This window comes from Moschus berezovskii, chromosome 11 (genome assembly GCF_049115385.1).
Source record: "Moschus berezovskii isolate FMDL1 chromosome 11, NW_MosBer_1.0, whole genome shotgun sequence".
Lineage (NCBI taxonomy): Eukaryota > Metazoa > Chordata > Mammalia > Artiodactyla > Moschidae > Moschus > Moschus berezovskii.
The window spans coordinates 16,332,068-16,358,218 of NC_142470.1; positions in this window are offsets into that span (position 1 = coordinate 16,332,068).

The following is a 26,151-nucleotide window of genomic DNA, read 5'->3' on the forward strand; positions in this document are numbered from 1 at the left end:
TTCAATGATAATGCATTAACCATGTAAGAAACATATTTAGCAAGATACACACAGAACAATTCTTTGTGATGTAAAATATGTACACATCTGTCCATACATGTGTAAATGTGCATATTTGCATAAGGTAAAAGGGTGGAAAGGAATAAGTAATGGCTAGTAGTAGCAATTTCTGAGTGATAACATACTTTAGTTTTAAGTTTTTGATTCAAGCTATTGTTTATGACGTTCTCAACATTAAAGTCTTTCTGGTTTTAGAAATAGAAAAAGAAGAGCAAAGTGTGATATATTTCTTAAGGACTCCATATTTAGTATATAAAATTTAGAAATCCCCCTGAAATAGTGAAATAGAAGGAAATGAGCCTTTTACCAACACCCAGAAATGACTTCAGATATGATTTTGTAATTTTCTTTCCACCATTTTGCAGTGCTGCTGCTGCTGCTAAGTCACTTCAGTCATGTCCGACTCTGTGTGACCCCATAGATGGAAGCCCACGAGGCTCCCCCATCCCTGGGATTCTCCAGGCAAGAACACTGGAGTGGGTTGCCATTTCCTTCTCCAATGTGTGAAAGTGAAAAGTGAAAGTGAAGTTGCGCAGTTATAATCATATTTTATCCATGGCAGTGTTCCTGTTTCACTCGCCATCAAACCCCAGAAATTCTCCTCCAGCATTTGTCCTGTACAGAGTGACCCCCATTAACACTAGCAAGAAACCTGGGGTGCTTAAGCCATAACGTGATGTTTTCATCAGTGTCAGCTTCCTGATGGCCACTATGGGCAAGGATCCCTGCAAACTTCAAACTTCATCTTTACCAAGTTCTTAAAGTAGAGCCCTCCTCACACCCCTCGGCAGTGTTTTCACGCTGGTTGCCCAGGAAACGTCCCTCCTACACTGTACGCGTGTGTGTGTGCTCGCACGTCTTACACTGGTGAATATCCAATGGCATCTTTGCAGAGGCTGCATCTGCGGAAGGTGACAGGACTCACTCAGCAGGAGGGAAGGAGTTTGCTCCTTTAAGGGACCCTGCCAAGGTCAGGTCTTCCCAGGTAGTGCTAGTGGCAAAAAACCAGCCTGCCAATGCAGGAGATGTAAGAGATGTGGATTCAATCAATGGGTCTGGAAGATTTGGAGGAGGGCTTGGAGACCTTCGCCAGTAATTCGATAGAGGACACTGATGGGCTGTAGTCCAGTGGGTCGCCAAGAGTCAGACATTACTGAAGTGACTGAGCACACGGACCTAGGTCAGGCCTGATGGATGTCAAGTGTGGCCCAAATCGCAGTGGGTGCCTGAGCTGTGGGTCAGGCATCCAGCTTCTGTCAGTTCTGTGCAGTTGGGTTTCTGGGAGGCCTCCCCTTCTCATCTCTAACTTGCCACGGTTCTCTTGCTTTAAGTGGGCTCTGAGAGCAGAAACTGTTCTTCCAGGCTCTGCAGATACAACTCTCAGGTTACAGAGGGGTGGTTCCACTAAAGTCCGGCCTGCCGTGGGACACACCCCTTGGGGAGTCCTAGCAAACTCAGAGGAGCACCAGGGGGCTTCAGAGGCAGAGCTGGAAACCCACAACCAGAAAGGCAAGTGCACCAGTCGCTTTTGTTTGAAAGCAGGATATACATTAGGAATATTTTCGTGTTGTTATTCAGTCGCTCAGTCTTGTCCGACTCCTTGTGACCCCGTGGACTGCAGCATACCAGGTCTCCCTGTCCCTTAATTTGTCTCCTGGAGTTCACCCAAGTTCATGTCCATTGGATCGATGATGCTATCCAAACATCTCATCCTCTGCCTTGCCCTCTTCTCCTTTGCCTTTGATCTTAGCCAGCATCAGGGTCTTTTCCAATGAGGGTGGCCAAACTATTGGAGTGGGCTTGAAAACTGACTTTCCTCTAAAATTTCCTGCAAACACTTCCAGTCTTAAAAATTACTTTAAAAAATGAGATACAAGTCAAGAAACCATGAGGTTAAAAAATAAAAATATAAGCATTAAGTTGAGAGATGGGCCCACCTAAATTCTTGTCTCTACACAGTCAATATTTCACTGTAGCCTGAGTCATTTCTCATCGTAAAAGTCAATTTCTAGTCTGTTATGGCAAAGGAAGCCGCAATTAGGGTTGTGTTTAACAAAAGTGTGTCAAATTTTTTTCAGGTCCATTTAGTGAGGGTTGGTGTGAATATCTGGTTTTAAAAATGGTTATCCCTCACAGTAAAAGCACAGCACTTGGTATACCACACTTGACGAAGGAAGTGGGAGAATGGCTGGGTTGAACTTAAAGGCCTGGGTGACCTGCTGTTTCCATCTTTAGCCTGAAAGTAGTTAGCAAACTTGAAGGGGCTGACTTTATCTCATTTCCTTTCTTCTGCTATCAGGACTTATTTAAGCAGACAATTAAAAATACCATAAAACACTTTTGCCAACTCTACCTCATTGTATTAAAATTGCTTCCAGAATCCTATGACTTATGGAAGTTTTCCATGTCTGCACCTCTCCTGCAGGCCCCCTGCTGCTGCTGCTGCTAAGTCACTTCAGTCGTGTCCGACTCTGTGCGACCCCATGGACGGCAGCCCACCAGGCTCCGCCATCCCTGGGATTCTCCAGGCAAGAACACTGGAGTGGGTTGCCCCCAGATCTCTTCAAATGTCCTCCTCAAACGATACTAGGTTTGAACTGAGGGTATAGAGTGGACACATGAGGCTCACGACATCTCAGAGTCCAGGATAAATGCTAACACAGAGTGGGCAGGACTTCGATCCCCACTTGGAGGTGTATACAAACGCAGTTTGCTTGTTATTGTTTAACTCAAGGTTGGTTCTATTCTGAGTCCCTGCTTCGAGGTGGAGGCAGACACAGAATGCAGCCACACCTGGCGCTCACATCCAGTGTGCAGACACTGTGGAGTCCCTGGGGGAGACCTCCCAGCCTCCTGCCTTCCCTCCTCGCAGGCATCTGTTGAGATGCCCAGATTCCCTCCTTCCTTTCATCCCACTGGAAGCTGCACTCTGAAGCCCCAGACTCCAGTCTGCTTGCCATGTCAAGTCCAGACTTCCTTTACTTTGTGGCAAGCTGGAGGCTCAGAATCCACTCTGCTGCTTTCAAGCCACTCTAGGATGGGCAGGTCTTTGCAAGGATCTTTGAATGCCTCTGCCTGCCTCACATGTCTGGAGCTGGGTGCCTGACCTGAGTATTTTATACAAGTCCTTCTTTACCACGAGTGTCCTGCTGAATCTAATGCAAGCTGTTTTAAGAGTGACAGCCTTGGACCTGAGTGTATCCATTGCTTCTCTGGGTGCTGACATTCCAAGGACACAAGTCCCTTCTCATCTACAAAACCTCTGAGTTTGAGTTGGTACCCATTCTCCTTCTCATTGTCTAAGAGCCGAGCTACTTATTCTGTCAAACTCCATCTCCAAATGCACATATTCACACACGTAGGTGAGGCCAAGTTCTCTGGTCTGTTTATAGAACCTCACTGCCTCAGTTTCTTCATCTATGACATGGGAAAAGAATCAGAAGCCAGAATGTTTATATAAGTGTTAAGTAATAGGAAGACAGCTTCTGTTTCATAATTGACTACTGATAAAGTAAATGGCTTCCCTGGTGGCTCAGATGGGAAAGCGTCTGCCTGCCAATGCAGGAGACCTGGGTTTGATCCCTGGGTCGGGAGGATCCCCTGGAGAAGGAAATGGCCAGTACTCCAGTACTCTTGCCAAGAAAGTCCCATGGACGGAGGAGCCTGGTAGCCTACAGTTTGTGCAGTAGCAAAGAGTCGGACATGACTGAGTTACTTCACTTTCACTTTCAAATGGTAAATATTTATCAAGCACCTCCTGTGTGCTAAGCATTGGTCTAGGCACTGGAAAAAAGAGAAGCAAAGTCTTTGTTCTCATAAAGCTCACCCTGTAATCATAGAAAGTAGAAAAGTGAATAAAATATAAAATATTAGGAGATAATACTGTGTGTGCTTAGAAGAGAAGCTACTCATGGTGTCCATGTCTCCTAGGGGCAGGTGAGCAATTCATTTGGCCTTATTTGACTTCCATGAACCTGAGTAAGAACTCGTGAGCACTCTTCTGATCAAAATCCTCTAAACTAATTTTTATCTCAGAATTTAATCTAAAGTCTTTGCTGACAACAAAATGTTCCTCTCAACTCACCAGAGGCTCTGTCATTCTCTAAGTGAACATAATCTGCACCTCAGTCCATGCAGCAGTTCAACCACACCTCACCTGTGTCACCTTTCCTGTGTGCATTTGTGGTATTAATATTATAAAATAGACTCCTGTATTTTCTCCTCTTCCATAAAACCAGGTATCTTTGAGGTTTCTCTCTCTACTTCATGAGAGAGTGTTACATTTTTTGCTATAATTTTGTTCTATTTCTTTTGGTATCCTGGAAACTACATTAACACATGTTATTTTTTAAATAGCATGTGCTCAATTAAACTTGTTTAACATAAATGATAAATTAGCAAAGGCAAGATATAAATACATTTCAAAGATGTGTTGTTACCTGGAATTCTTGCATCAGAGGATTTTTTTTTTTAACGTTTTTCAACTTTAGCAATTGCTCCTCCAACCTTTGGAACTGCTGGCATACAGAGAAGCTGAATTATGTTGCCTGGATATTGGCTTCTCTAACAGAAATATATATATATAAAATAATGAAGAGAACTACTGGGATTTGTCCCACATGAACCGTTTTGATTCCAGCTAAGGTAAGGGAGAAGGTTATAGCAGGAGCAAAAATGTGTTTTGATATTTATTTAATTTCAGTCCAGCATATTTACACTAATTAGAGCTGTGCCTTGCAGGCAGATGTTCAAATCAGCTGGGAACACAGGAGGCAAACATAAGATTCCTGGAGCTCCCTGTGGTTTTGGCTGGACTGGCAGAGTCTTTGACACGGGCAGATTTTATGTGAGGTATGGCGGCCTCTTTGGCCATCACCATTGAATTTCAGGATGGAATCTGAGCTGCTGCTCCCAGCACTCCTTTGAGTCCAGATTACTCACTGCTGTTTTCATTTTGTTCAGTCTTATTCCAAAGTTTGCCCTGCTCCCTGTCTGTTCCCTGAGACCGCTCTGTATCACTGCTTAGACCCAGATTCTCTTCTCCAGTGACCCAGTGGATGCTCTCTCCTTATGGAACAAGGTCAGTGTGTTATGCAATCCAGTTTGTGTTGAAACTGTGACTCTTACTTTCTAAGCTGTGAGCCTGGTGGAGTTCTTTTATAATTTTCCTAACTCAGTTTTCATACTGTTCATGGGGTTCTGAAGCAAGAATACTGAAGTGGTTTGTCATTCCCTTGTCCAGTGGACCATGTTTTATCAGAACTTTCCACCATGACCCACTCATCTTGGGTGGCCCTACATGGCATGGCTCATGGTTTCATTGAGCACAATAAAGGACAGAAATGGTAGGGACCTAACAGAAGCAGAAGATACGAAGAAGAGGTAGCAACAATACACAGAAGAACTACACCAAAAAGATCTTCATGACCCAGATAATCACAATGGTCTGATCCCTCACCTACAGCCAGACATCCTGGAATGTGAAGTCAACGGGGCCTTAGGAAGCATCACTACAACAAAGCTAGTGGAGGTGATGGAATTCCAGCTGAGCTATTTCAAATCCTGAAAGATGATGCTGTGAAAGTGCTGCACTCAGTATGCCAGCAAATCTGCAAAACTCAGCAGTGGTCACAGGACTGGAAAAGGTCAGTTTTCATTCCAATCCCAAAGAAAGACAATGTCAAAGAATGTTCAGACCACCGCACAATTGCACTCATCTCACACACTAGCAAAGTAATGCTCAAAATTCTCCAAGACAGACTTCAAGAGTACATCAACCATGAACTTCTAAATATTAAAGCTGGATTTAGGAAAGGCAGAGGATCCAGAGATCAAATTGCCAATATCCATTGGATCATAGAAAAAGCAAGAGAGTTCCAGATAAACAACTACTGCTTTGTTGACTATGTCAAAGCCTTTGACTGTGTGGAGACAATAAACTGGAAAATTCTGAAGGATATAGGAATAGCAGATCACCTGACCTGCCTCCTGAGAAATCTGTATGCAGGTCAAGAAGCAACAGTTAGAACTGGACATGGAACAACAGGCTGGTTCCAAATAGGGAAAAAAGCAAGTCAAGGCTGTATATTGTCACCCTGCTTATTTAACTTATATGCAGAGTACATCATGAGGAACGCTGAGCTGGAAGAAGCACAAGCTGGAATCAAGATTGCTGGGAGAAATATCAGTAACCTCAGATATGCAGATGACACCACCCTTATGGCAGAAAGGGAAGAACTAGATAGCCTCTTGATGAAAGTGAAAGAGGAGGGTGAAAAAATTGACTTAAGGGTCAACATTCAGAAAACTAAGATCATGGTAACCAGCCCCATCACGTCATGGCAAGTAGATGAGGAAACAATGGAAACGGTGAGAGACTTTGACTTTTTGGGCTCCAAAATCACTGCAGATGGTGCCTACAGCCATGAAATTGAAAGATGCTTGCTCCTTGGAAGAAAAGTTATGACCGATCTAGACAGCATATTAAAAAGCAGAGACATTACTTTGTCAAGAAAGGTCCGTCTAGTCAAGGCTATGGTTTTTCCAGTAGTCATGTATGGATGTGAGAATTAGACTATAAATAAAGCTGAGTGTTGAAGAATTGATGCTTTTGAACTGTGGTGTTGGAAAAGACTCTTGAGAGCCCCTTGGACTGCAAGGCTGAAAATCAGTCCTGAATATTCATTGCAAGGACTGATGCTGAAACTCTAATACTTTGGCCAACTGATGAGAAGAACTGACTCATTGGAAAAGACCCTGATGTTGGGAAAGATTGAATGTGGGAGGAGAAGGGGATGACAGAGGATGAGATGGTTGGATGGAATCACCAACTTGACGGACGTGAGTTTGAGTAAGCTCCAGGAGTTGGTGATGGACAAGGAAGCCTTGTGTGATGCAGTCCATGGGGTAGAAAAGGGTCAGACACAACTGAGTGACTGAACTGAACTGAACTGAAACCTCAGTTTATTCCTCTGTACAATGAGAATGCTCAGTTGCTCAGTCATGTTTAACTCTTCATGACCCCATGGACTGTAATCCATGAGGCTCCTCTGTCCATGGGATTTTTCAGGCAAGATTACTGTAACGGGTTTCCATTTCCTCCTCCAAGGGATCTTCCTGACTCAGGGATTGGACCCCTGTCTACTTCATTGGCAGGCAGAATCTTTACCACTGAGCCACCTGGAAAGCCCCTACAATGAGAAGAAATGATCTTATTATAGGGTTTGTGTATATTGAATTAAGTAATGTACATAAAATTTCCAGCACAAAGTAAGTGATCGATGTTTATGAATCCTGGCTCTCAGCCATGACCATCCCAGTTAACACAACTCCAGGTGGAAACTACTAGTAATCCAGTGTCTGCCTGAAACTGCTAGTAGTTCAGTGTCTGCCAGAGACTGCTAGCAATCCAGTGTCTGCAGAAAACTGCCAGTATTCCAGTCTCAGCCTGAAACTACTAGAAATCTAAGGTCTGTTCCATTGCCCTCAGTAGCCTTCTGTATGCTGTTGAGACCTCAAGACATAAATAGAAGTTGTGATATGCTATAATCTATTTGTCTATACTTGATCTATTTATGCTATCATTTTATTTATTTAAATAAATTTATTTCTTGGATTAATCCTCTTTCCATAAACTCTGTGTGCCCACCTATTTCACCAGGTTTAAAGCCCTGTGGTTTAGTGATGAATGGTCATCGACAAGACAGGTTCCTGGCCAAGGCCAACTGGATGGTTATGAAACCCACCCTGCAGACTGACTCAGGTGTCGCCATCTTGGCTGACACCAGCATGGGATGTCCATCATGGTTCATAACTGGAGCTGGAGGCAAAGCTGAGCCTCAAACCCGACTGCGAGGAGCCCACATGTTGTTTACAGTCTGCATGAGATAGGCTTATGTGAGTTTCCACATCTTAGGTATTCTTTTCTCTTTGAGTTTCATCTTTTGTTTTAAATCTTCTATTTGAAGCATTTTCTTTGGCTGTTTTTCCTGATGACTTCTATCTAAGAAGTTGATGTTTCATTCTATTTGGAGGATCCTCTTCTCTAGGAAGTTGAATAAACACTGGAGTAAGGACCACAAGAAATAGTATCTTCGTTTAGCTCTTCAGGCCAATGAAATCTCCACAGTTAAGACACAGGCTCAGGTTTCAAGGCCAGGCCTCCACATTGCTGTTGTAGTTTAGTCAATTAGTTGTGTCCAACTCTTTGCAACCCCATGGATGGTAGCCTACTGGGCTCCTCTGTCCATGGGATTTCCCAGGTAAGAATACTGGGGTGGATTGCCATTTCCTTCTCCAAGGGATCTTCCCAGCCCAGGGATTGAACCCACATCTCCTGCATTGCAGGAGGATTCTTTACCACCAAACCACCAGGGAAGCCCATAAACTTTTCAAGATTCAAAGGAGAAAGAAAATAAATATCATTTGGCTACTTAGTGCATTTCAGGCGATGAGATTAATGCTATATTTTATCTCTATAAAGTTTTCTAGTTACACCATTATGCTCATGTTTCTACTTAAGAAATCAAATTTCAGAAAAGCTAAATAATTTCTCTAGAATTCAGTAGAAACACTGAGATTCAAACTCAATTTTTGTTTCTTTTCTTAAAAAATTTTTTTAATTGAATATAGTTGATTTTCAATGCTGTGTTCGTTTCAGATGTACAGCGAAGTGCTTCAGTTTACATACATAAAACCCAATTTTCTTGATTAACATACTTGCTCTTGAATCATCACTTCTTGGATTTTTAGCAGATCATTATTATATTTGGAACTTTTTATGATAGTGTAATTAGATTCTAATTTCAAGATTTAATTTCTTTAACGTACTTGTTTTTTTATGGAAAGAGTAGTAGAAATTAAGGTACAGCTTTAAAAATTAAAATATTCTTAAAAATAACGCACAATTTTTTTTTCTGAGGCAAATTATTTATAATAATCATGATATGCTAAAGGGGTCACTAAATTACATTTTTGTGTCAAATAGATATGTTTAATTTCGGCTGTATTATGCTATCCTTGAGGCCTTGGGCAAGTTATTTAATTTTTAAGCCTCAAATTCCTCATTTTGGGGGTAATAGTAGATACTGTGTAGTCTGGGCTTTCCTAGAAAGCAGAACTGAGACAAGACTGATCCAGATGGCTAATCCTGAGGAGTGATTTCAGGGAAAAAGAATGAAGTGGTGGGAAGGGTGAAGGCATTTTGTGATGGTTTCCGCCTCCACTGCTCAACTCCATGTGTACTGCTGACTCCCTCACACTTAACAAGCTGAGGGCACATGCGTACCAGCATCTCAGGAGCCCAGGGAGCTGAGAAAGCAGAAGGCATTGCAGCAGGAGACTAAGTGTTACCCTGTCACACCTGTGCGAAGGTGGTTTCTGCAGCATCCGCTGGATGAGTAGCAGAGTCGAGAGACTGTGTGGGTCACCAAACATATACTGTTTTTTCTCCTCCTTTACTCCAGCCTTGCATTGTCCAGGGAGCCTTCAAAGTAGTGCCAGGTTGCTTCACAATGGACAGCATGGGAGGATTAACATAACAAGACACAGTCTGCATTCTTGTGAAGCTGACGTGTCGTCTCTGAGAAAGATGAATCACTTCCTCTGCAGGATGAATGAAGTTTGGTCTCCATGAAGTGTGGTGCTGAGGCTTCAGAACTGGTCCTTGCAGTGGGCAGTTTGGGCTTTCAGCACTGACAATAGTAGATTAATTACCTTTGGTGAGGAGGAGCTTATGCTATGGGGTCATCACAAAGATTCCATCTTTGCCATCATGAGCACTCCATTTACAGATCTTTTGGAGAAGCTGTGGTGGGGCCAAGGTAAGATGAGTTGAATTGTAAATGCTGCTTATTAAGTGGCTTCTCTATAGACACTCTGTAGAACTATTAATGTAAAAATTGCTTCACTATTAATATCATAATGTAAAGCACAAATATTTTGCATGCTTTATACTCATTCCCATAGATCCACCCACCTCCTTCCATTTCCTTGTCTTCCTTTGATCAACTGTTCAAACCATCCTTCCTTGATCAGTGGTCCATTTGGACCTCATGCTTCTCTTCTTCTATATGACTAAGCAATGTACCATTCAGAGTTTTTCCTATAGCAGTTTCTTTTTACCACCAATATCAAGTGCAATATGAATGGGGTTATTTTGTGGCAGTCGTCCGTTTTCACTTGATTCATTTATAAACTGGACCCAGTTCTTTCTTTGTCTGCAGGTAGGTTGAAGACGCATCTGTTCAGAAAGGTGAGGTGAGAGGTGGAATCGATGTAGTTAGGCATCCCACCTGTGTAATGCTTTGCTCAGACCCAGTCCCCCATGTTCCACTTCCATCATATGATGACTTAACATTCTGCCTGCCTTGCAGATCCAATAATATGCATCTCGTGTAGAAGAGCTATGGTCAAGTTAGCATGAGGTCATGAGTATAGTATAACACAGCCCACTATCTGGACAGCTCTTCCCTGGACTGTCTCCTAGCCGACTGGTTCTTATATTCAGGTCTCAGGCTAAATATCACCGGCATTCCTGCCTACTCTAGGATTAGACAGGCTTCACGTTGGTCTTTTGGTCTCCCACTTGCTTCACCCTCATTTACTCTCTTCATCATCACTCTCTGAAATAGCTATGTTTACTTGTTTGTCTCCTGTTTGTTTATCTTTGGAAACTAAATTTAAGCTTTATAACATCATGGGCCTTACTTGTTTTGTTCATATCCTATCAGTCAGTTCAGTTCAGTTCAGTCGCTCAGTCGTGTCCGACTCTCCGCGACCCCATGAATCACAGCACGCCAGGCCTCCCTGTCCATCACCAACTCCCGGAGTTCACTCAAACTCATGTCCACAGAGTCGATGATGCCATCCAGCCATCTCATTCTCCGTCGTCCCCTTCTCCTCCCGCCCCCAACATTTCCCAGCATCAGAGTCTTTTCCAGTGAGTCAACTCATCACATGAGGTGGCCAAAGTATTGCAGTTTCAGCTTCAGCATCAGTCCCTCCAATGAACATCCAGGATTGATCTCCTTTAGAATGGACTGGTTGGATCTCCTTGCAGTCCAAGGGACTCTCAAGAGTCTTCTCCAACACCACAGTTCAAAAGCATCCATTCTTCGGCGATCAGCTTTCTTCACAGTCCAACTCTCACATCCATACATGACCATGGGAAAAACCATAGCCTTGACTAGACGGACCTTGGTTGGCAAAGTAATGTCTCTGCTTTTTAATATACTATCCAGGTTGGTCATAACTTTTCTTCCAAGGAGTAAGCGTCTTTTAATTTCATGGCTGCAATCAGGGTCTGCAGTGATTTTGGAGCCCAAAAATATAAAGTCTGACACTGTTTCCACTGTTTTTCCATCTATTTCCCATGAAGTGATGGGACCAGATGCCATGATCTTTGTTTTCTGAATGTTGAGCTTCAAGCCAACCTTTTCACTCTCCTCTTTCACTTTCATCAAGAGGCTTTTGAGTTCCTCTTCACTTTCTGCTGTAAGGGTGGTGTCATCTGCATATCTGAGGTTATTGATATTTCTCCCAGCAATCATATCCTACACACCATATCTAAAGTTGGTTGTGTTCCAGCAGATTGTAGATGACCAACATATTTTTAATGCATAAATATATACATTTGAACATTATGACACTATGTTTCAGAGTGTCATATGTGTACATATTTGTTTGTGTAACTATGTCCCATTTGGTGATTCTCAGCAAAACTGCAGAGAGACCATCTACCACTAAGAATCAGATCTTTGCCAGTGTTGCTGAATCTCCTTACAGATGAGGTTTTGTTCTGCAGAGATCTGATTTTTAATTGAGGCACTGATCAGAAAAAATGTCACCCTGGATTTTTTGATTCCTACATTGACTCAATATAGTCATACTCATAGTGTATTTACTACAGAAAAATCTATTTCATTCTTATCAACAAAGAATTGAACATGTACCTTTTTAAAAAGATACTGTGGTCAGAGAATGAAGGATTACCCAAGATCATCAAATATTGTTTGGATTAATGTACATTATAATTTCAATATAAAATAGTTTTAAATGAATCTATTACAGCTAAACATACTAACATGATGACTCTCAAAATTTTAACATTGAGAGAAAAATGTTTATAAAGATCACATATTGTCTGATTTTATTTCTAAAAATTTGATCAGGGGTTGATTAATCAGTATGCATTCACAAAAGGGATCCGTACATACACATGAAATATGGAAATACTAAAGAAATAATAAAATAGAGATTAAGAAGCACAGCTGGAATCAAGATTGCTGGGAGAAATATCAATAATCTCAGATATGCAGATGACACTACCCTTATGGCAGAAAGTGAAGAGGAACTCAAAAGCCTCTTGATGAAAGTGAAAGAGGAGAGTGAAAAGGTTGGCTTGAAGCTCAACATTCAGAAAACAAAGATCATGGCATCTGGTCCCATCACTTCATGGGAAATAGATGGAAAAACAGTGGAAACAGTGTCAGACTTTATTTTTTTGGGCTCCAAAATCACTGCAGATGCTGATTGCAGCGATGAAATTAAAAGACGCTTACTCCTTGGAAGGAAAGTTATGACCAACCTTGATAATATATTAAAAAGCAGAGACATTACTTTGCCAACCAAGGTCCGTCTAGTCAAGACTATGGTTTTTCCCATGGTCATGTATGGATGTGAGAGTTGGACTGTGAAGAAAGCTGATCGCCGAAGAATTGATGCTTTTGAACTGTGGTGTTGGAGAAGACTCTTGAGAGTCCCTTGGACTGCAAGGAGATCCAACCTGTCCATTCTAGGGGAGATCGATCCTGGTTGTTCATTGGAGGGATTGATGCTGAAGCTGAAACTGCAATACTTTCACTACCTCATGAGACGAGTTGACTCACTGGAAAAGACTCTGATGCTGGGAAGGGTTGGGGGTGGGAGAAGAAGGGGACGACGGAGAATGAGATGGCTGGATGGCATCACCGACCCTGTGTACATGAGTTTGAGTGAACTCCGGGAGTTGGTGATGGACAGGGAGGCCTGGCGTGCTGTGATTCATGGGGTCTCGGAGAGTCGGACACGACTGAGCGACTGAACTGAACTGAACTGATTGTTTACTTCTGATGGGAAGGAAGTAGGGTTCAACTGAGAAGGAGTGTAGTGGGTGGGGGCTTCAGAGGTAAATGCAATATTTTAAATACAATAAATTTAACATTTGGATGCAGATTGCTGGCTTTATTATTATTTTAAAGCCATTTATAAACATGCACATATAAAAGCAAATAGCATGTGTGTGTGTGTGTATGTGTTTATATACAATTCCTCTTTTATGTATGATGGTGAAATTAAAATTACTAATGAAGATGCTAATGGATTCCATTCAGAGGTCAATGTTGACTCTACCCACAAGGTCAAGATTTATTCTCAGCAGAGATAAAGCATAGCGAGCACTGGACACCCTTTGTATCTTCAGTTTTGTGTTTGGGAGGAAAGTACAAGTATGTCTTGGCAGTGTCCCCGGAAGTTAGAACTTATCCAGGAGCTGAAGAGTTGGGTCTTGTACAGAAACCACACATCAGCTGAAACCTGTTTTCCACCAGTTCCTCCTAAGTTTTTGTGACTTTTCTTATAGGCATCTGCATATTCAGACTCAGCTGAATACCAAGCCAACACTCGGCTTGTATGGATGCAATTTTCCACACATATTAAAAATTCTAAACAAATGAAAAACACATCACGACATACATACATGATGTCCTCAGAGCTTGGATCCCAGCTAGGCTCTGTCATTCCAGAGATGGGAGAGATGCTGACCATGGATGAGGGGACATGGTAGTTTGATAGAGGCCGTGGAAGGACTGTGAAGAGTCTTAACAAACAGGTGTGAACAAAGTCCTGTGGGGATCTGAGAGGACACTCTTGAATCCACATGGAGGCCTGGGGCAGGAAAACCAGCCTTGAACACTGATGGTCTGGCAGGAAAGGTGAAAAGACGTAAGACAGAGAAAAGCACCTCAGTGCAAAGTCTAAAGTGCCACCTGGTTTGGCTGAGTAACAGAAGCCATTGTTCAGTAGCCGTTGTGTCCGACTCTCTGCGACCCCACGGACTGAGGCACACCAGGCTTCCTGTCCTTCACCATCTCCCGGAGTTTGCTCAGACTCCTGTGCATTGAATCGGTGATGCCATCCAACCATCTCGTTCTCTGCCACCCCCTTCTCCTCCTGCCCTCAGTCTTTCCCAGGATCAGGGTCTTTTCCAATGAGCTGGCTCTTTGTATCAGATGGCCAAAATACTGAAGCTTCAGCAACAGTGGTAGCACATTTCCCTTTTATCAGTATTTCTTCAAGAGTGAAAAGTGACGAGCCCTGTAAAGAGAGGTGCCCGTCCCACTCTAGTTTCCTCCTGACCCCCAGGACTATCTGGGTTTCTGATGCTCTGCAGAGTAGAGAGGAAGAAAATGTGGTGGCCAGGTCCAATATGGAGGGTCCAACACGGAGGGTCTCTTCTCCTCATCCCTCAATAAATAGAGCTAAGACCATCATCTGACTGCCTTCTTTTAACATCGCCTTTGTACAACATCTTTCAGAGTGAAACTGTTGCTAATCAAGGAGGAGTAGCCAAGAAACCACTTGAGGCAGGATTAAAGGAACCAGAGAAGCTCATCAAGATTAGGAGACCACCACCTGAGACAAGATTAAGGGGGTGCAAGCCCTGCTCATACCCTAATCTTTTCGGGACCCTAATTGTGACCCATTGCAATAAAACCCCTTCATCAAGTTCTCCAGGACAGACACATGGTTTTTCCCAGCAGGAGCCTGCTTTGGCCCCACCCTTTGCCTGGCAAAGCAGTAAAGCTCTACTTTTCTGCTTCACCCGAAACTCCTATTCGGCATGGGTGCACAGCAAGGCCAAGCTTTTGGTAACAAAAGCAATCACAACTAAATCTCTGCTGAAAAGAGGTTCCCTTTTCTTTTAACATCAACCTGGTCCAAACCGAGAATGAATTTAAGAGCCCTTGTTGTTTATGAGATTGTTGGAGGAAGTCCTAAAACAGCCGTGTTTCTTGGCTGTGCCTAGAGACAGTCCCAAGCAGTCTCCCCAGCCTTTCCAAGGGCCGTGGTCATTCCCCTCGCTACTGGAGCTGCCTACTCAGCAGGATATCTAGAAATCACGGTGTAGCCTTCTTCCCCCCTTACTCGTTCCACAAGCATTAGTATTACTTTTTATTGATTTTCAAAAATACATAGTAAGACAAAAAGCTATTTCAGAGAGCTTTAACTGTGAGAAAGCTTTTACTAGGTCATAGCCTCATTAATTTATGTTCAGTTCTAATTCTTCCTTACTTAACACAGTATTTCACTGGTGACCCAAGATTTTAGCCTGTCTTTATGGTCTGCTGTGAGTTACTCCCCAGAAGTAAGCTGATACACTAGGAAGGAAGGTGCTGGTTAACCCTTCAGGCTACTGAGGATGTAAGCTGTTTTCTCAGGCAACTTTTCAAGGGGAAGGGTGTGAATGCAAGCAAGACTCCATTCCCTTGGATTCTAAGGCCAGTGTCCCAAGGCTGTCTACATGAATGTCAATTTTCAGAAGAAAATCACTAAACCTCCATTTAGCCAATGGACCACTAACTCCAATACTTTGGCCACCTGATACAAAGAACTGACTTATTGGAAAAGATCTTGATGCTGGGAAAGATTGAAGGTGGGAGGAGAAGGGGATGACAGAGGATGAGATGGTTGAATGACATCACTGACTCTATGGACATGTGTTTGAGTAAGCTCCGGGAGTTGGTGATGGGCAGGGAGGCCTGGCATGTTGCAGTCCATGGGGTTGCAGAGTCGGACATGACTGAGCAACTGAACTGAACTGAACTGAACTGAGTGAACACTGCATTTGTAGATAGTGTGCAGTTAATTGTTTCCTTATCAACTTAAATTCTGTGTGCTTTTTGCTTTCAAGTCTAAAAGGACTAACTAGACATCCACATTACAGATATTTATGGTGTACTTTTTTCATTAAAATATTTATGAATAATAAACCCTAAGAGAGGATGTGGAGAAAAGGAACCCTTCGATACTGTTAGTGGGAATGAAAACATTTTGCAGCCACTTATGGAGAACAGTATGCTGCTGCTGCTGCTGCTAAGTCGCTTCAGTCGTGTCTGACTCTGTGCGACCCCATAGATGGCAGCCCACCAGGCTACCCCGCCCCTGGGATTCTCCAGGCAAGAGTAATGGAGTGGGTTGCCATTTCCTTCTCCAATGCATGAAAGTGAAAATGAAAGTGAAGTCGCTCAGTCATGTCCGACTCTTAGTGACCCCATGGATTGCAGCCTACCAGGCTCCTCCGCCCATGGGATTTTCCAGGCAATAGTACTGGAGTGGGTTACCATTGCCTTCTCCTGAGAACAGTATAGAGGTTCCTTAAAACACTTAAAATGAAATTACCATGTGATCCTTCAACCCCACTCTTTTCCATACACCTGGAGAAAACTTGGATTCAGAAAGATACATGCACCCCAGTGTTCATAGCAGCAGCCCATCAATTGAGGAATGCATTCAGATGCGGTCCACATATACAATAGAATACTACTCAGCTGTGAAAGGGATAAAATAATCCCATTCATGAAACATGGATAGATCTTGAGATTATCATGTTAAGGTGAGACACAGACAAATATCAAATGATATCAGCTATATGTGGAATCTAAAAAATGATACAAGTAAACTTATCTACAAATTAGAAATAGATTCTTTCCTTTCTTCCTCCCCTTCTTTCTTTGCTAGAGCTAACTGTTTATCACGAGTTTTTCTCTGCATATACTTTACTACATGAGAAGCTCTTCTCACATCCTCATATATATATATTTTATGAGGCTCAATCTACCTTTATTTCCATTCTTAGAAATTCTCTGAAAGGGAAAACTAGCATTCCCTTATCAGCTTTGTCTGGCTATTTTAACAGAGTTTCCAGCTGTTTTGTGAGGCATTAAGATGGAAATTTGCCAAGGGTGATACTTAATCATCATATCATTAAGCAAAATAAGCATAATATGACTTTACAACACCCCCTACCATGGGTTCTTTGAAAGGAGAGCAGGCCCAGCCATACCCTTCTCCCCCTTCTGTTTCCTCCTCTAGGAGGTCCATCTCAGCCCTTCTGCTGTGAGTGTCCTTCACCCCGCACTCTGAACCTCCTCCAGCGGTCACCCCCACACGAGGGGCAGGGCGAGCTCCTCAAGATGCTGATTTGAGGTGAGACTTTTAGAAAAGCTTTCCATTTGCCTCTCATTTGGACTTAGGCCATGGGATTAACCTCAAAGTGCTTCCCCCAGGCAGATTCAAAATAAGCTTTAGACGATGTGAAGCTGGTCTTTGAACTTTTGAGAAGAGGCCTCTGAATTCCAGACGGTTGGCAGGCAGACAAGCAGGGTGGACGCAGACAAGCAGGGTGGACACGAACAGCTCCTGGGCCCTTCAGCCAGTTAGATAAAAATCAGATTGGCCAAGGTCCTGAATGTGTTTTTTTAAGGAAGGGAATAAAAATATGCTTCTGCCAAAAGTCTCCTCTTGTAACCAGTGTGATTTTAATTACATTTTTTTGGCATTGTCAAAAGCCCTGAACCAGAAAATGCACTTAATTAGAAACAAAAACAAACAAACAATTCCTCAAAAAAAAAAAAAAAATGAGTTTAAACGCTCTGGAGAAAGTTAAGAGCATGAGACACAAAAGTTTCTAAAGAAATTATTTCAAGGAAAATATTTTCTTGTAGGAAAAAAAAGGGTGGTGAAGAAATCATTAAGCATTAAAAGAGACTTTGCTAGGTTGAATGGGTAACAAAAATGTAAAAAGGGAAAAGCAAGACAAAGCTAAAATATTGTTTGGACTGACTCTGCTCTTATTTTTCTTACTATTTCTTATTGTAATCAGTGCTTGTAAAGTGTGGCTAAATTTTGAATATGCGGGAACACATCAGCACGTAACTGTATGCCTGTATGGTCATACATGGGACACCCAACTCTGTTCCTGTATGGTCACATGTGGCACATGCAAATGTGTGCCTGTATGGTCACACATGGGACACATAACTGTGCATTTTTCTAAGGTCGTTGTAATGCACAGTATAGACCGTTCATAGCAGTTTAATCATGGGTATACAGCACACATCTTTCTAAGTCTGGACTCACTTGCTATGGTAAGGGGGCTTACTCTGTTAGTGTTACAAATGCATCATTCCTGTTGCTTACATGAGGAATCTAAAATATGACACAAATGAACTTATCCACAAAACAGAAGCAGACTCACAGACACAGACAGCAGACTTGCGGTTGCCATGGGGGACAGGAGTGGGGAGCAGTCGGAGTTTGGGATTAGCAGATACAAACTGGTGTGAGTAAGAGGGGTAAACAGCGAAGTCCTTTCTGCTGTGTAGCACAGGGAGCTATGTTCAATTCTCTGTGATAAACCATAATGGAAAAGCATATGAAAGAGAATATAGATATACATAAAACGGAGTCACTTTGCTATACACCAAAAAGTACCACAACATTAAATCAGCTATACTTCAATTAAATACATACAAGCCTACATAAAATGCATCGCTCCTTACGGCCTATCAGGTGACACCTAGTCCCTTAAACAGGCACCCAGGCCCCTGAAGGAAGCTCATTTCCAGCACCCTGTCTACCCTGGACCTAAAACTCTCTATGCTCAGGCAACACTGATTTCAATACCTTGTGGCTCAGTGATAAAGAATACGCCTGCAATGTAGGAGATCCAGGTTCGATCCTGGGGTGGGGAAGATCCCCTGGAGGAGGAAATGGCAACCCACTCCAGTATTCTGGCCTGGAGAATTCCATGGACAGAGGAACCTGGCAGGCTACAGTCCACGGGATCACGGAGTCAGATATGACTGAGTGATTAACACACACAAACTTGCTTTCAGCTCCACAGGTGAGCTCCTCTGCCTGGAATGGTTTTCCCACTCTTACCCTCCACAGGGTCCCCTTTACTTTCCCTGAAGAGGAAGTCTCTCCTGGGCTCACTGCTGCAGGTCCTCCCACAGGCCTCTCACCATTTAGAACCGTGTGTCTGATGATCCTTCCTTCTGACTCAATAACACTGACTGGCCAGCAGCGGCGCTCTTTCCTCCTGTACACCTGACCACAAGATCGCACCACACGTGCACTCAGTGTGCAGGAAGGATTCACCGACGATTCATTAAAAAGAGAAAAAAAAAGTAGGAAGGAAGGAAGAGAAATATAAGGAAGGCAGGAAGGAACGAAAATAAAAAAGACATGAGAAAGGAAGAAAAAAAGAGGCTCGATTGTTTTGGAGTTTTTGCCATCACAGCTTTTAGCAGCAATACATGAAAAGACTTGGGGGGCAAACCAGGAGGTTGATTTCAAACAGAAATGGGTGGAGGGCACCAAAGGAGAAGCCGAAAGATGTCTGCAGACCACCCGAACAAATGCAGATGTGATGCTAAAAGCAAAGTGCTAGTCCTCTGCTTCTTTTTCCTTTAAAATCCAGGTCTTTTGATCAGGTCTTTAGGAATCTGATTATTTAGCACTTCTACATTTTACCAGATTTTCAGTATGCTAACTTTCCTTGTAAGAGGCATCTTTAAAAAATACATGTTGTTAAAACAAAGTGGGTAAAGTTAAGTTTCAAACATTTTCAAAGGTTAAAAATTACATTAGAACAGACGAGACCCCTTCATGGAGTAAGTAACCAAATCTGAGAAGTATGTGTTATCTCCACGGAGAAAATTTGAGCTTAAGTGAAACCAGAGGAGGCGGGTCACTCCGTGCTGACCCCAAATGCCTCTCTCTCGGGTCTGACTCCAATTCAGACTCGGTCAGCAGCACCAGAGCTCTGCACAGAAGGGCTTTGTGGCCATCTGGGGGTGTTTATTTCAAGTTAATTTTTCATCTAAGGTAGAGGAAACTTGTAAAACCCAATGAGATAAACTGCAGAAAGGAAGCACAGCTCCAATAGGAAGGTGTGCCTGGAGAGACAGCTCATTTGTAAAACTCCGATTGTTGGAGAAAATAAATAATTCTTCAGAAGAAATGGCTGGACAAACACCTCTCACAGTGCAAACAGGAGGTGTGCAAACTTAGAACAAAGAGTCTAATGCCTCGGATATCTATTCTTAATTGTGAGCATTCAATTCTTAGCACCATACCCAATAGTAATGTCGTCTAATGAGAAAATCTGTCTTTAGATGATTAAACAAATTGGTCTATAAGCTCACTTCTCTCAATTGGTTTTTAGCATGTGAGAATAGACTTTTCTCAAAAACTACAAGGATGCTTATTTGTATCAATATAAATGTCTTAACAATTTAGATTTTCTTAAAAGAGTGTTCTGAAGTGACTGCTCCCTGAGATGTTACTAGCTGTGTGTACATTTGGGATATTTGAACTAAACAAATTTCAGTGAACCAAAGACTTCCTAAATCCTTACATCTGAGAATGAAGGGTAAGTTTTCCAAAGAGAAGGGCTGTTCTCAATCCTTCATTCTGCTTCTCAACCTTGATTATAAAAGCATTCCTAGTAGGAACAGACTTTGAGAAATGCTGATTCAGTATTCATGGAATATGAAAGCTGAATCACACTTCTGGGGGAGGGGAAGTCTCAGGGCTTACTTGAGTTGAGTGGGATCTGAAAGACAGAAATTCCTAGTCTCTTTCCAGAAACTATTATTTGGAAGATTGGGGATAGCATGCAGAAATCTGAAGTTTGAAAACATTCTCTGGCAATTCAGAACAAGATAACATTGCCTGGAAGTTACCATTTAAATCATTAGCTTTTATTTTACATAAAAAGAAAATGAATTCTAGCTGTGAAACTGACTCACTGGTTCCTCTCATCTAAGGAACTTCAACTTACAGATGACCTCACAAAGTCCACCCCAGCTTCTGCTTTCTTGTGATTCACATCTTATTAGAACAAGCAATGCCTGATTGCTGTGGGGAAGTCTGATCTACCAAACACACGCTCAGAGGGCTTACTTTGAAAGCCATACAGACTGGGCTGTATTCTCAATCCTGTCTTTAATTAGTAATGAGATCCAGAAGACATTCTCTTTCATGTTCCAAAGGAAAAGTTTGAAGGTAGCTTAAGAGCAGTTCTGTTCTGGTTAAGTAGAAAGATGCTACAGGACAGTGTGGTTATGTCATACATTTCAGCTCCACAGCATATGTGTTCCTGACAAAGTCTGCTCAGGCTACACGCTTGAGGGCCAAGAGGGCTGGCTAAGTAATTCCTAGAGCCAGCAGGGGAAAACAGCCCTCCAGACGTCTGACCACACTCCAGGAGTGATCCCACCAGAAAGTGACTCATGCATACCATTCGCTTCAATTCCCTGGTCTGAGTGATCACAGATCAAAAGTCAGACTCATAACAGGAAGTGCTTCTAAAATTATAGCCCCCTCCGTGAACCTGACCTTCCGGCTGTCCCTTCTTTGTGATGGGGCATAATGGAGGCGGCTCTGGTTACAGGGACGGAGGCTGGGAGAGCCAGGCGGTTAGAATGCCGTGCCCCCGCTCTGGCACCAATCACAGAAGAGGGTTTCTTTGTGCTCGGTGCCGGGTGGGGGCCCAGGGTCAGCACGCAGGTTTAGAACTGTGGATCATTTTCAGCTTCAGTGCTTAGTGAGGACAGAAGTTTTATCCAGATGGCTTTTCTGGAAAAAGGTGAGTGCCTTACCATTCATCTTCTTCTCCCTGAAATTTTTAAACTTTCTCTAGAGAAAAACTCTAATGAACACAAGTGAGCTTACTTCTGGGTCCTCAGCAACCTGTGGTGTTGAGCAGGGCAATAAGCTTTCAGGATGAAGTGGGGACGAAGCTGTCTGTTATCCATCCCTCAGGCATTTCCAACACTGCAGTGTAGCTGAAAAGGCCTCACAAATAACTGTGAATGCAATTTTTATTGGGTGTTTCCTTGGTGGCTCAGACAATAATCTGCCTGCAGTGCAGGAGAACTGGGTTTGATCCCTGAGTTAGGAAGATTTCAAAAGTTAAAGGTGTAATGGCTAGGAGACGTACTCTATCTTAAAACTTTACATATAAAAATACACATATGCATACGCATGATAGATATATTACATATAACATAATTTTACTTATAAAAATGCATGTAATATACATAAAATATATAATTAATATGTATTTAAGGGGCTTCCCAGGTGGTGCTAGTGGTAAAGAGCCTGCATGCCAATTCAGGAGACACAAGAGACCCAGGTTCAATCTCTGGGTTGGGAAGATCCCCTGGAGGAGGAAATGGCAACCCACTCCAGTATTCTCACCTGGAGAATCCCATGGACGGAGGAACCTGGCGGTCTAGAGTCCATGGGTCAGAGAGTCAAACACAACCGAGGTGACTTAGTAGGAATAAATGGGCATTTGGTCAATGACAGCAACAAGATGGCATGAAAGTTGATGATTCGTGTTCAAAGGAAATGTAATTTATTTTTAAAGGGGAACTAAAAGAAATAGTTTAAAATATTAGATTTTTAAGAGAGGGCTCCATCAGTATTTTAGTTCAGTTCAGTTCACTCGCTCAGTCGTGTCCGACTCTTCGCGACCCCATGAATCACAGCACACCAGGCCTCCCTGTCCATCACCAATTCCCGGAGTTCACTCAAACTCATGTCCACAGAGTCGGTGATGCCATCCAGCCATCTCATTCTCTGTCGTCCCCTTCTCCTCCCGCCCCCAACCTTTCCCAGCATCAGAGTCTTTTCCAGTAAGTCAGCTCGTTGCATGAGGTGGCCAAAGTATTAGAGTTTCAGCTTTAGCATCAGTCCCTACAATGAACACCCAGGATTGATCTCCTCCAGAATGGACTGGTTGGATCTCCTTGCAGTACAAGAGACTCTCAAGAGTCTTCTTCAGCACCACAGTTCAAAAGCATCAATTCTTCTTCAGCGATCAGCCTTCTTCATAGTCCAACTCTCACATCCATACATGACCACAGGAAAAACCATAGCCTTGACTAGACGGACCTTGGTTGGCAAAGTAATGTCTCTGCTTTTCAATATACTATCCAGGTTGGTCATAACTTTCCTTCCAAGGAGTAAGCGTCTTTTAATTTCATGGCTGCAATCAGCATCTGCAGTGATTTTGGAGCCCAAAAAAATAAAATCTGACACTGTCTCCACTGTTTTTTGATCTATTTCCCATGAAGTGATGGGACCAGATGCCATGATCTTATTTTCTGAATGTTGAGTTTCAAGCCAACCTTTTCACTCTCTTCTTTCACTTTCATCAAGAGGCTTTTGAGTTCCTCTTCACTTTCTGCCAAAAGGGTGGTGTCATCTGCATATCTGAGGTTATTGATGTTTCTCCCAGCAATCTTGATTCCAGCTTGTGCTTCTTCCAGCCCAGCGTTCCTCATGATGTACTCTGCATATAAGTTAAATAAACAGGGTGACAATATACAGCCTTGACACACTCCTTTTCCTATTTGGAACCAGTCTGTTGTTCCATGTACAGTTCCGACCGTTGCTTCCTGACCTGCATACAGATTTCTCAAGAGACAGGTCAGGTGGTCTGGTATTCCTATCTCTTTCAGAATTTTCCACAATTTGTTGTGATCCACACAGTCAAAGGCTTTGGCATAGTCAATGAAGCAGAAATAGATGGTTTTCTGGAACTCTTTCACTTTCTCCATGATCCAGCGGATGTTGGCAATTTGATCTCTGGTGCCTCTGCCTTTTCTAAAACCTGCTTGAACATCTGGGAGTTCACGGTTCACATATTGCTGAAGCCTGGCTTAGAGAATTTTGAGCATGACTTTACTAGCGTGTGAGATGAGTGCAATTGTGCGGTAGTTTGAGCATTCTTTAGCATTCCCTTTCTTTGATATTGGAATGAAGACTGACCTTTTCCAGTCCTGTGGCCACTGCTGAGTTTTCCAAATTTGCTGGCATATTGAGTGCAGCACTTTCACAGCATCATCTTTCAAGATTTGAAATAGCTCAACTGGAATTCCATCACCTCCACTAGCTTTGTTAGTAGTGATGCTTTCTAAGGCCCACTTGACTTCACATTCCAAGATGTCTGGCTCTAGGTCAGTGATCACGTTATCATGACTATCTTGGTCGTGAAGATTTTTCTGTACAGTTCTCTTGTGTATTCTTGCCACCTCTTCTTAATATCTTCTGCTTCTGTTAGGTCCATACCATTTCTGTCCTTTATCGAGCCCATCTTTGCATGAAATATTCCCTTGGAATCTCTGATTTTCTTGAAGAGGTCTCTTGTTTTTCTTATTCTGTTGTTTTCCTCTATTTCTTTGCATTGATCACTATGGAAGGCTTTCTTATCTCTCCTTGCTATTCTTTGGAACTCTGCATTCAGATGCTTATATCTTTCCTTTTCTCTTTTGCTTTTCGCTTCTCTTCTTTTCACAGCTATTTGTAAGGCCTCCTCAGACAGCCATTTTGCTTTTTTGCATTTCTTTTCCATGGGGATGGTCTTGGTCCCTGTCTCCTGTACAATGTCATGAACCTCCGTCCAGAGTTCATCAAGCACTCTATCAATCAGATCTAGTCCTTTAAATCTATTTCTCACTTCCACTGTATAATCATAAGGGATTTGATTGAGGTCATATCTGAATGGTCTAGTGGTTTTCCCTACTTTCTTCAATTTAAGTCTGAATTTGGCAATAAGGAGTTCATGATCTGAGCCACAGTTAGCTCCTGGTTTTGTTTTTGCTAACTGCATAGAGCTTCTCCATCTTTGGCTGCAAAGAATATAATCAATCTGATTTCAGTGTTGACCATCTGGCGATGTCCATGTGTAGAGTCTTCTCTTGTGTTGTTGGAAGAGGGTGTTTGCTCTGACCAGTGCATTCTCTTGACAAAACTCTATTAGCCTTTCCCCTGCTTCATTCTGTGCTCCAAGCCCAAATTTGACTGTTACTCCAACTGTTTCTTGACTTCCTACTTTTGCATTCCAGTCCCCTAGAATGTAAAGGACATCTTTTTTGGGTGTTAGTTCTAAAGGGTCTTGTAGGTCTCCATCAATATTTACTAGTGTGGAAAAGCTACAGAAGTTGTCCCATCTTACTTGCTTCTGTGTCTTAAAAAGAGGTTGACAGGGAATGCTGAGGTTTTACTCAACCTTGAACATCCTTCAGGAGGGCGCCAGTGCTGAGGCCCTCTCCAATCACCAAAGCCTCTCACACCTCCCCTCACTGCCTCTTCTTGTAAGACCATAAGACATTGTTTTCAGTCATGCATTTGTGTCTTCTACAGCTATTGAGTACTGTCTCTTGAAATGGAAGGGAAAAAAAGTAAATAAAGCTTCAGTCCATCTCACATTCAGGAAAAATGTATAGGTGTGAAAAATGCTGTAAAGGAGGTCATTTAACAGTACTCTAAGAATATATAAAAGTCAAAGTCACTAGCTGTACTTGGAACTCTTTAAAAGTGTTAGTCACCCAGTCATGACTCTTTGCAACCCCATGGATGGTAACCCACCAGGCTCCTCTGTCCATGGGATTTTCCAATCAAGAATATTGGAGTGGGTAGCTACTTCCTTTTCCAGGGAAACTTCCTGATCCAGGGATTAAACCCAGGTTTCCTGCATTGTAGACAGATTCTTTACCATTTGAGCCACTAGGGGAGTCCCTGGAATTCTTTAAAAGGACTCAAATATCATTTGTGCTTACCTTGAGGAAAAAAATAATGCACATTTTCAAAGCGGAGGAAGGAAGGACATTCAAAGCAGAGAGAGCAGTGTATGCAAATACATGAAGATGTGAGTAAGAATATTACGAGGGTAGATGGCATCCAGTCTGTGTGATGGGCCCCGTCTGCCTGTGTTGGGGATGTGGGTGCAGTTAAGATGGGGGCAGAGGAAATATTTATTAACATAGCAATTACTGACTGAACTCTCAGCCGGGCAGAATTCTGTGTCTGATCAAATCTCTTCTCCCATTCTCCAATTCCTTGATACTTAGCTGCTTGTGTGTGAGCAGTGGTGATGAACTGAAACTTCAGTGGTGACATGACAACCTGTGTTCTCAAAGTGAGGTAAGTATTCAAGTATCTCGGTCTCACAAATATTGGAGGTACGTGTGTTTC